Here is a 7,516-nt window from a genome sequence, read left to right on the forward strand (position 1 = left end):
CGTGACATTACTTACTTTGATTGACCAAGATTTACATAGCTGGTGTGGTCTATGATCAGACGTTTACTTTTCCAGAACACCCGGTCTCATTCTCTTTTTTTCACGAGTCTCCGTGCAAATCGTGCTTTTGTCGATGTTTTTTAAATTATGTATATATATTAATAAAATTTGAATTTGGATTTTAATTACATAGACATGTTGGTATTTCCTTCTTATTTTTGTGATAAAATATCATTTCACAGAACAAATCTTCTATATAAGGATTTATCGTAACCCAAAGCAGCCAGATTTACTTCCCCTTAATGGTTGCATTAATCCTGAGCAAAAGCTAATTAACATTTTTGAGCATATATGTTGGATAAAGATATTTCAAGAACGAAAGAGAGTGGATTCTTATAACATTATATAATTTGCATTTCATAATCATTTCATTTGACACGAAATTCCGAAGAAAACAACAAAAAATGTCGGAAATATGTTAGTTTGAAAGAATTCTAATTCAACAAGGTATGATTCTTCAGGAACTTTGTTTACAAGCATCGTTTGTCGATACTTTTGCTCGGAATCAATTCGGCTGCTTCGTAATAACATATAATTAAATGGCATTGCAATTCCCATGAAACTGTGCCAAAATTAAAACTTAGTTTGGCTTGAAAACTTCAAAAAGGTCGCAGGGTGTCTTAAAACTAATTATCCGTAGGTACAGTATGATTACATATAAAATATTTAAGCAAAAATGTGATGAGAACTTAAGAACAGCTTACCACCCATGGTCCTATATTAATTGCAAATATCAGGCATGGTCACATAAGCAATGCAGACCATGCAGGGCCAGATTTCTATTACAGATTGCCATGCTTGGTCACATAATAAATGCATTTTATATCGCGTGGTCACATTACCACCGCCGATATTCTCGCATGTGTATGCACTATTTCTGTCCTAAGTATATGAACTGTATCATGGACGTATACGTAAAAAATCATTTAACTGGTCTGAAAAAAATTCAATTCGTTTTGTTGAATAACACTATTTTCATTGATGTATTAGTTAGGTATGTTTATCACTTTCGAAACAAAACACATTGTCAATCAGAACACAAGAAAAAAAATTTCACATTGCAAATCATATTTCCTTGTGATAAAGAAACCTTAAATGAATCAAAACATCGGTGATGCGTTTAAGAAATATCAGAATATATAACACAAAGAAGGTTACGTTAATTATATCTATTAATCGTCATTATCAACAAAAAATTAGCTCTTTTTGGAAAACATACACCACATTACCCAAACAGTGGAATTCCTGTGTGAAAGGTTAACACTTTTTCCCGGGTAGATGCGTTGTATATTAAGTAGGTTTAATGTGAAGTATTGTAGATGGTTACCCAGCCTTAAATCCTGCTCTGTAGTTAGTTACACTCTCTATACATTTTTAGGACATTGCGCCATTAGATATGAAGCAGAAAAATGTTTGTTCCTTTATCATTTAAATCTATATAAAGAGAATCTATTCACTTAGTTTCCTTTTATACGCATGCTTTGTATTTAGAATGATATTGATCTAGAGATTTAAGTGCAAACAAAGGTCGTATGTCTGGAGTGTTAGTATGTATCCTTGTTTATTCATTTATATTTCAAGGCTTCTGGAGACGATTACATTAAATAATAAAATAACTACAGCTAGATATGCTATGCCAATTGCCCCTAATATCCACATCCTCGGTTTTGTTCAGCGAAAGTGAAAAGGATACATGAACTCGTTATCAACCACCCTAACAGGCAACGCATTAGTACCAATATTGCAACTTCGTGTATATACATGTACATCCCTTTATATAAACTGCAAAGGTTTACTGATGAAGAACATAACAGTTTGGCCCAGTTTGTATCATAGCATTACTAAATTTTTTTTTTTTTTTTTTTCGAAAGTAAAAAAAATGAAATCATAATTATAGAGAGAGTTAAATTTAAGAACGTCACGAGAAACCATGTAACTAGTCTGTTTGGGACACTTTTAGTATATTCCGTCCTTAAATAACTAAAGATTTGGAAAGACATAAAGCATTATAAAACGTGTTCCATATGTGACATGCGTTCTCTAATATTGAATAAGACAAATACATGTATATATATGTTGAACTTCACGATGACAGACGCTGAAAATTCAATTTGTAATGAACAGCAGACCCAAGTAAATGGATATAAGAGTGCATAATCTATTAGACATATCTATCCGGAAAATATCCAGATTATTATTTACTTCAAACTGCAATTAGGGAAAGTGAATCACCTATTCAATTTTCCTGTGATGGAAAAGTGCAATGCTGTTGGTGCCAAAGAGATTAAAACCTGGTTTGATATTGATTTGTTTGGCGTGCTTCAAGAGAACTCAATAAAAGCTATAATGTTAAATAGATAGTCATAAAAATAAAATAAAACAATATGCAATTGTTCGAAGTTACATTGTTATTAAAAATAAGTGAATAATGTTATATTTTCGTTTAAAGAATTACGTACCTAAAGCAGAATCTCATTCAATCCACAACCAATTACTCGCTTCCCACATAACGACTATTTAACCATTTTTCTGATCAATGAAGAACTATATGTCATCATATTATCAAACAAAAATCCCGTTGTCTAACTATCCTATCAGTCCTGTTGTCTTATATCCCACCAGCACTTATCCTGTTGTCTTATATCCCACCAACACTTATCCTGTTGTCTTATATCCCACCAACACTTATCCTGTTGTCTTATATCCCACCAACACTTATCCTGTTGTCTTATATCCCACCAACACTTATCCTGATGTCTTATATCCTACCAACACTTATCCTGTTGTGTTATATCTCACCAGCACTTATCCTGATGTCTTATATCCTACCAACACTTATCCTGTTGTGTTATATCTCACCAGCACTTATCCTGATGTCTTATATCCTACCAACACTTATCCTGTTGTCTTATATCTCACCAGCACTTATCCTGATGTCTTATATCCTACCAACACTTATCCTGTTGTCACCAACACTTATCCTGTTGTCTTATATCTCACCAGCACTTATCCTGATGTCTTATATCCTACCAACACTTATCCTGTTGTCTTATATCTCACCAGCACTTATCCTGATGTCTTATATCCTACCAACACTTATCCTGTTGTGTTATATCTCACCAGCACATATCCTGATGTCTTATATCCTACCAACACTTATCCTGTTGTCTTATATCTCACCAGCACATATCCTGATGTCTTATATCCTACCAACACTTATCATAATTTGTTAATATCCCACTAGTGTCGGTCCTATTGTCCGATGAATTAATAATCGGTAACTACTAACCATGCTGTCCGACGATTAAAACACCATCACCGCTGAAAATGTCTGTCCTATCATTATACTACTGTTTATCATGTTCCCTCAGTATCCACTTCTCATAGTTTGTGACTATCAGAGCAGCTGTAAAATCCTACTGTGCTACATGTCAGGCACTAATCCTATTGTCGCACTATTAAGTCAATACCAATCCTATTTCCCCCATATCTAGTCACCGCTAATCTTGTTGACGCACTATTAAGTCAATACCAATCCTATTTCCCCAATATCTAGTCACCGCTAATCTTGTTGTCGCACTGTAAAGTCAATACCAATCCTATTTCCCCAATATCTAGTCACCGCTAATCTTGTTGACGCACTATTAAGTCAATACCAATCCTATTTCCCCCATATCTAGTCACCGCTAATCTTGTTGTCGCACTGTAAAGTCAATACCAATCCTATTCCCCCCATATCTAGTCACCGCTAATCTTGTTGTCGCACTGTAAAGTCAATACCAATCCTATTTCCCCAATATCTAGTCACCGCTAATCTTGTTGTCGCACTGTAAAGTCAATACCAATCCTATTCCCCCCATATCTAGTCACCGCTAATCTTGTTGTCGCACTGTAAAGTCAATACCAATCCTATTTCCCCAATATCTAGTCACCGCTAATCTTGTTGTCGCACTGTAAAGTCAATACCAATCCTATTCCCCCCAATATCTAGTCACCGCTAATCTTGTTGTCGCACTGTAAAGTCAATACCAATCCTATTCCCCCCATATCTAGTCACCGCTAATCTTGTTGTCGCACTGTAAAGTCAATACCAATCCTATTTCCCCAATATCTAGTCACCGCTAATCTTGTTGTCGCACTGTAAAGTCAATACCAATCCTATTTCCCCAATATCTAGTCACCGCTAATCTTGTTGTCGCACTGTAAAGTCAATACCAATCCTATTCCCCCCATATCTAGTCACCGCTAATCTTGTTGTCGCACTGTAAAGTCAATACCAATCCTATTCCCCCCATATCTAGTCACCGCTAATCTTGTTGTCGCACTATAAAGTCAATACCTATCCTATTTCCCCAATATCTAGTCACCGCTAATCTTGCTGTTCCACTATTCAATCAAGACTAAGTTTTGAACATGTTGTCCCACAAGTCACTATCATTTCTTCATTCCCACTACAAAGGCACCACTAAACCTATAGATCAGCTATTCAGTACTGATTCAATTGTCCCACTATCATATTGTTTCACCACCCAGTCCCCACTTTTCATATTATCCTGATATTCAGCCGCCCATCCTATCCCACTCTCTTGTCTCCACTTACTGTAAACTTTCATTATTTTAACAGAAATCTTATCTAAGCGGTTATTTTCAGCGCAGTTTCTGTTGTTTATATAATTAATATTACGGATATCCGAATTCATCATTTTGCCAATGTGCCAAAAAGTGCTAAATTAAGTACGTTTACAGAATCTGATTTCTGCATTGTCCAGTCACCTCTAAGCCTATTATTCCTCATGAAATTTTAATCTCCATCTTCCATTCATTTGTATGTCTCACTATCCAGCAACCACACGTAAGTTAGTTCCATTATGTTTTATTGTCCCTCTTTCCACATACCAATAATCATATTGTTTCGTTATGCAGAAACCTGTACCTCTGATGTCCCAATTTCCATCACCATTCGTCATTATACTAGTATTTCACTATTTGGCTACCACACTATTATAGTAGCTATTTTGTTCGGTACTAGACCTAATAACACTTCGGCTTAGGCTTCACTGTTCAACACTTAACCAGCCTACAAATGGGTGTCTTTCCGTCTTTGTTCCGTGCAACAAGCTATCAAGACATCCCAAAACTTACAGTATCCATTCAAAAACTAGTTTTGACAATAAGACATAACTAATGTTTTGTTTGTGCTGAAGATTAACGGTCCTTCCTTGATACTTAAAAAGTTATATAAGACAGAATATGTTTCTGTTAATTTAACTTGACAATGACCACACATTGGAATTGTCAAATAGATCGTAAAAGTAAACAGCCGACTGTAAGATGTAGCATATTATAGTTACAACGTAATTTTAACAATGTGCAACAGGTGACCTTAAAATACTGCCTCGACTTACTTCACTCGGCCATAACGACTTCTAGAATTACACCCAAAAGTCTATTGTATTCGTCATCCAAAGGCTGGGGTCGGCTGGGGTCGTCTATGCTTGGTTTTAAAAGACAGTCTGTTTGATAGGTGACGCGAACTCCGCCTGGAGGATTAACACTGCTCTTTAGACCAGATAACCGATTTGGCAGAAATAAATTGTCAATCAAAAGAGTGCAAGAACATGCAGTCCGATTGTTACGCCTATTACAACAAGTGAACGCCGCCTAGTGACCCTGAAATATATCGTTGTCCGTATCATGTTATAGTACAGAACGTCGGCTTTACAGACACCGAATCTAATACTAGACTGGTGAACATACTAATCTTTAGATATAAGTCTAGTGATTCACAATGAAGGAGCTGATCTTAGGGTGATTCACAAACGTTCGGAGAAATGGAAACATATTTTAGAGTCATGACTAAAATATCATCAATTAACATTTCTTCGTACTCTCGATGACCCGGGTGGAGAGAAAACAGAATTCATTTACGCCACATCAATTTATTTTTACATTTTTATTTTTTCGGGGGAGGGAGTGTGGTAAATGTCCATACTTTGTATTCTGTAAAGTTCATTTCACGGGGGTAATATCTTCGCTATTACATTACATTAACGTGAACGCGAAAATTTAATCCGGGAAATAGTAAGATGCCCTTTTACATCCACATTAAATTCGTTATGGTATGATTTGAAAAAAAAACCGCGAAAATTTCGATCCGTGAAATTTTACCAGCTGTACGGTATGCCTACGCGTTCAGAGCATATTTGTCTACGCAGTCTAGTTCTGTTCTCTTTATATGTTATAATAGCTGTAAGGCATCCCCGTGTATATTGTGTTATGGATTGTTAGCGGTCGCCTCCTTCCGTTTTGGCCCCAAGCATCACTGAAAGCCAAAACAGCTGTATCACGTAGTTTAATAAAATCACTATTTTGCTATACTGTATTTAATTCGGAAGTTTTGACATGTACTATCCATTTTTTGCCGTTTGAATCCTTTGAGGTGACATTGGTAGACTCTGCTGATGTACTTAAGTTTTCGAGGCTTGTACTACCCCCGCATTCCATCTTTATCTTTAATTCATTTCGATAGTGGCACAGTTAAAAAATATATATTAATCATGTTCTTGATGTTATCTTGAAATTATTAAGTATTGAGAATTGGGAATGATGTAGAATCCACTAGTATGTTGTTAGTGCCCTTTACAACCTATATTTGAGAATGATTTCGGCCGAATTCTATTTTTTCTGACGCTTCCTGGTTGGTTAATTATTCTAGCAAAGCTCCATTGTATCGTAATTAAACTTTGCATTGAAATGTGTTATTTGTGAGTAGTTTGGTCAAACAATGCAAAGACGTTTTGAAGGCAATCTTATATTTCTTTTGTCTAGATATTCTTTACTATGAAAGGCTGCATCACTGAAGGCCCATTATCATTATTTCCCGTCGTAATCTTAGTCAAATCAGTGTTGCCAGGGTCATAATAAACCACAACGATCAGTGAGGGACAACAGACTTAACATTTCTGTAGTAGTGGTAGGCCTTTTCAGTCTATGATCTGCATACAACTGAGCTCAGATTTAAAAGAAGGACAAACACAAAGTCATTTGCCAGAATAGATTTTATGTGTGATTTTTGTGATAAAGTTCGACAAAATAGATTTTTAGTTCCAAAATGTCATTTAGAGAGTATAATTTGGTTTCGCGGTTCTGTAAAGAATGTTCGTTTGAATAAGCACATTTCCAGCAATCAATATTCAAAGTTAAGGAATCTACCTATATAACAATATCTGTTTTAAAATAAGACAAGCGCTTTTAAAGTGTTAGTATCATGAAATGTTATGTGTTTTTTTTCAATTTCTATTGCTACTTCGTTTGCCTTGTTGCTTAATCAGATTTAATGTAAACATTTTTATGGCTTTATGCTCTATTACAAGTGTCCATATAATATATCAACTTTATAGGTAATATTTTACCTAGGTAAATATTGACAATAACATAATACACATGTCCTGACTCC

Source organism: Ylistrum balloti, unplaced genomic scaffold, assembly GCF_031769215.1.
Source record: "Ylistrum balloti isolate Yb309-2 unplaced genomic scaffold, AGI_CSIRO_Ybal_v1 Utg371000, whole genome shotgun sequence".
In the NCBI taxonomy this organism is placed as follows: domain Eukaryota; kingdom Metazoa; phylum Mollusca; class Bivalvia; order Pectinida; family Pectinidae; genus Ylistrum; species Ylistrum balloti.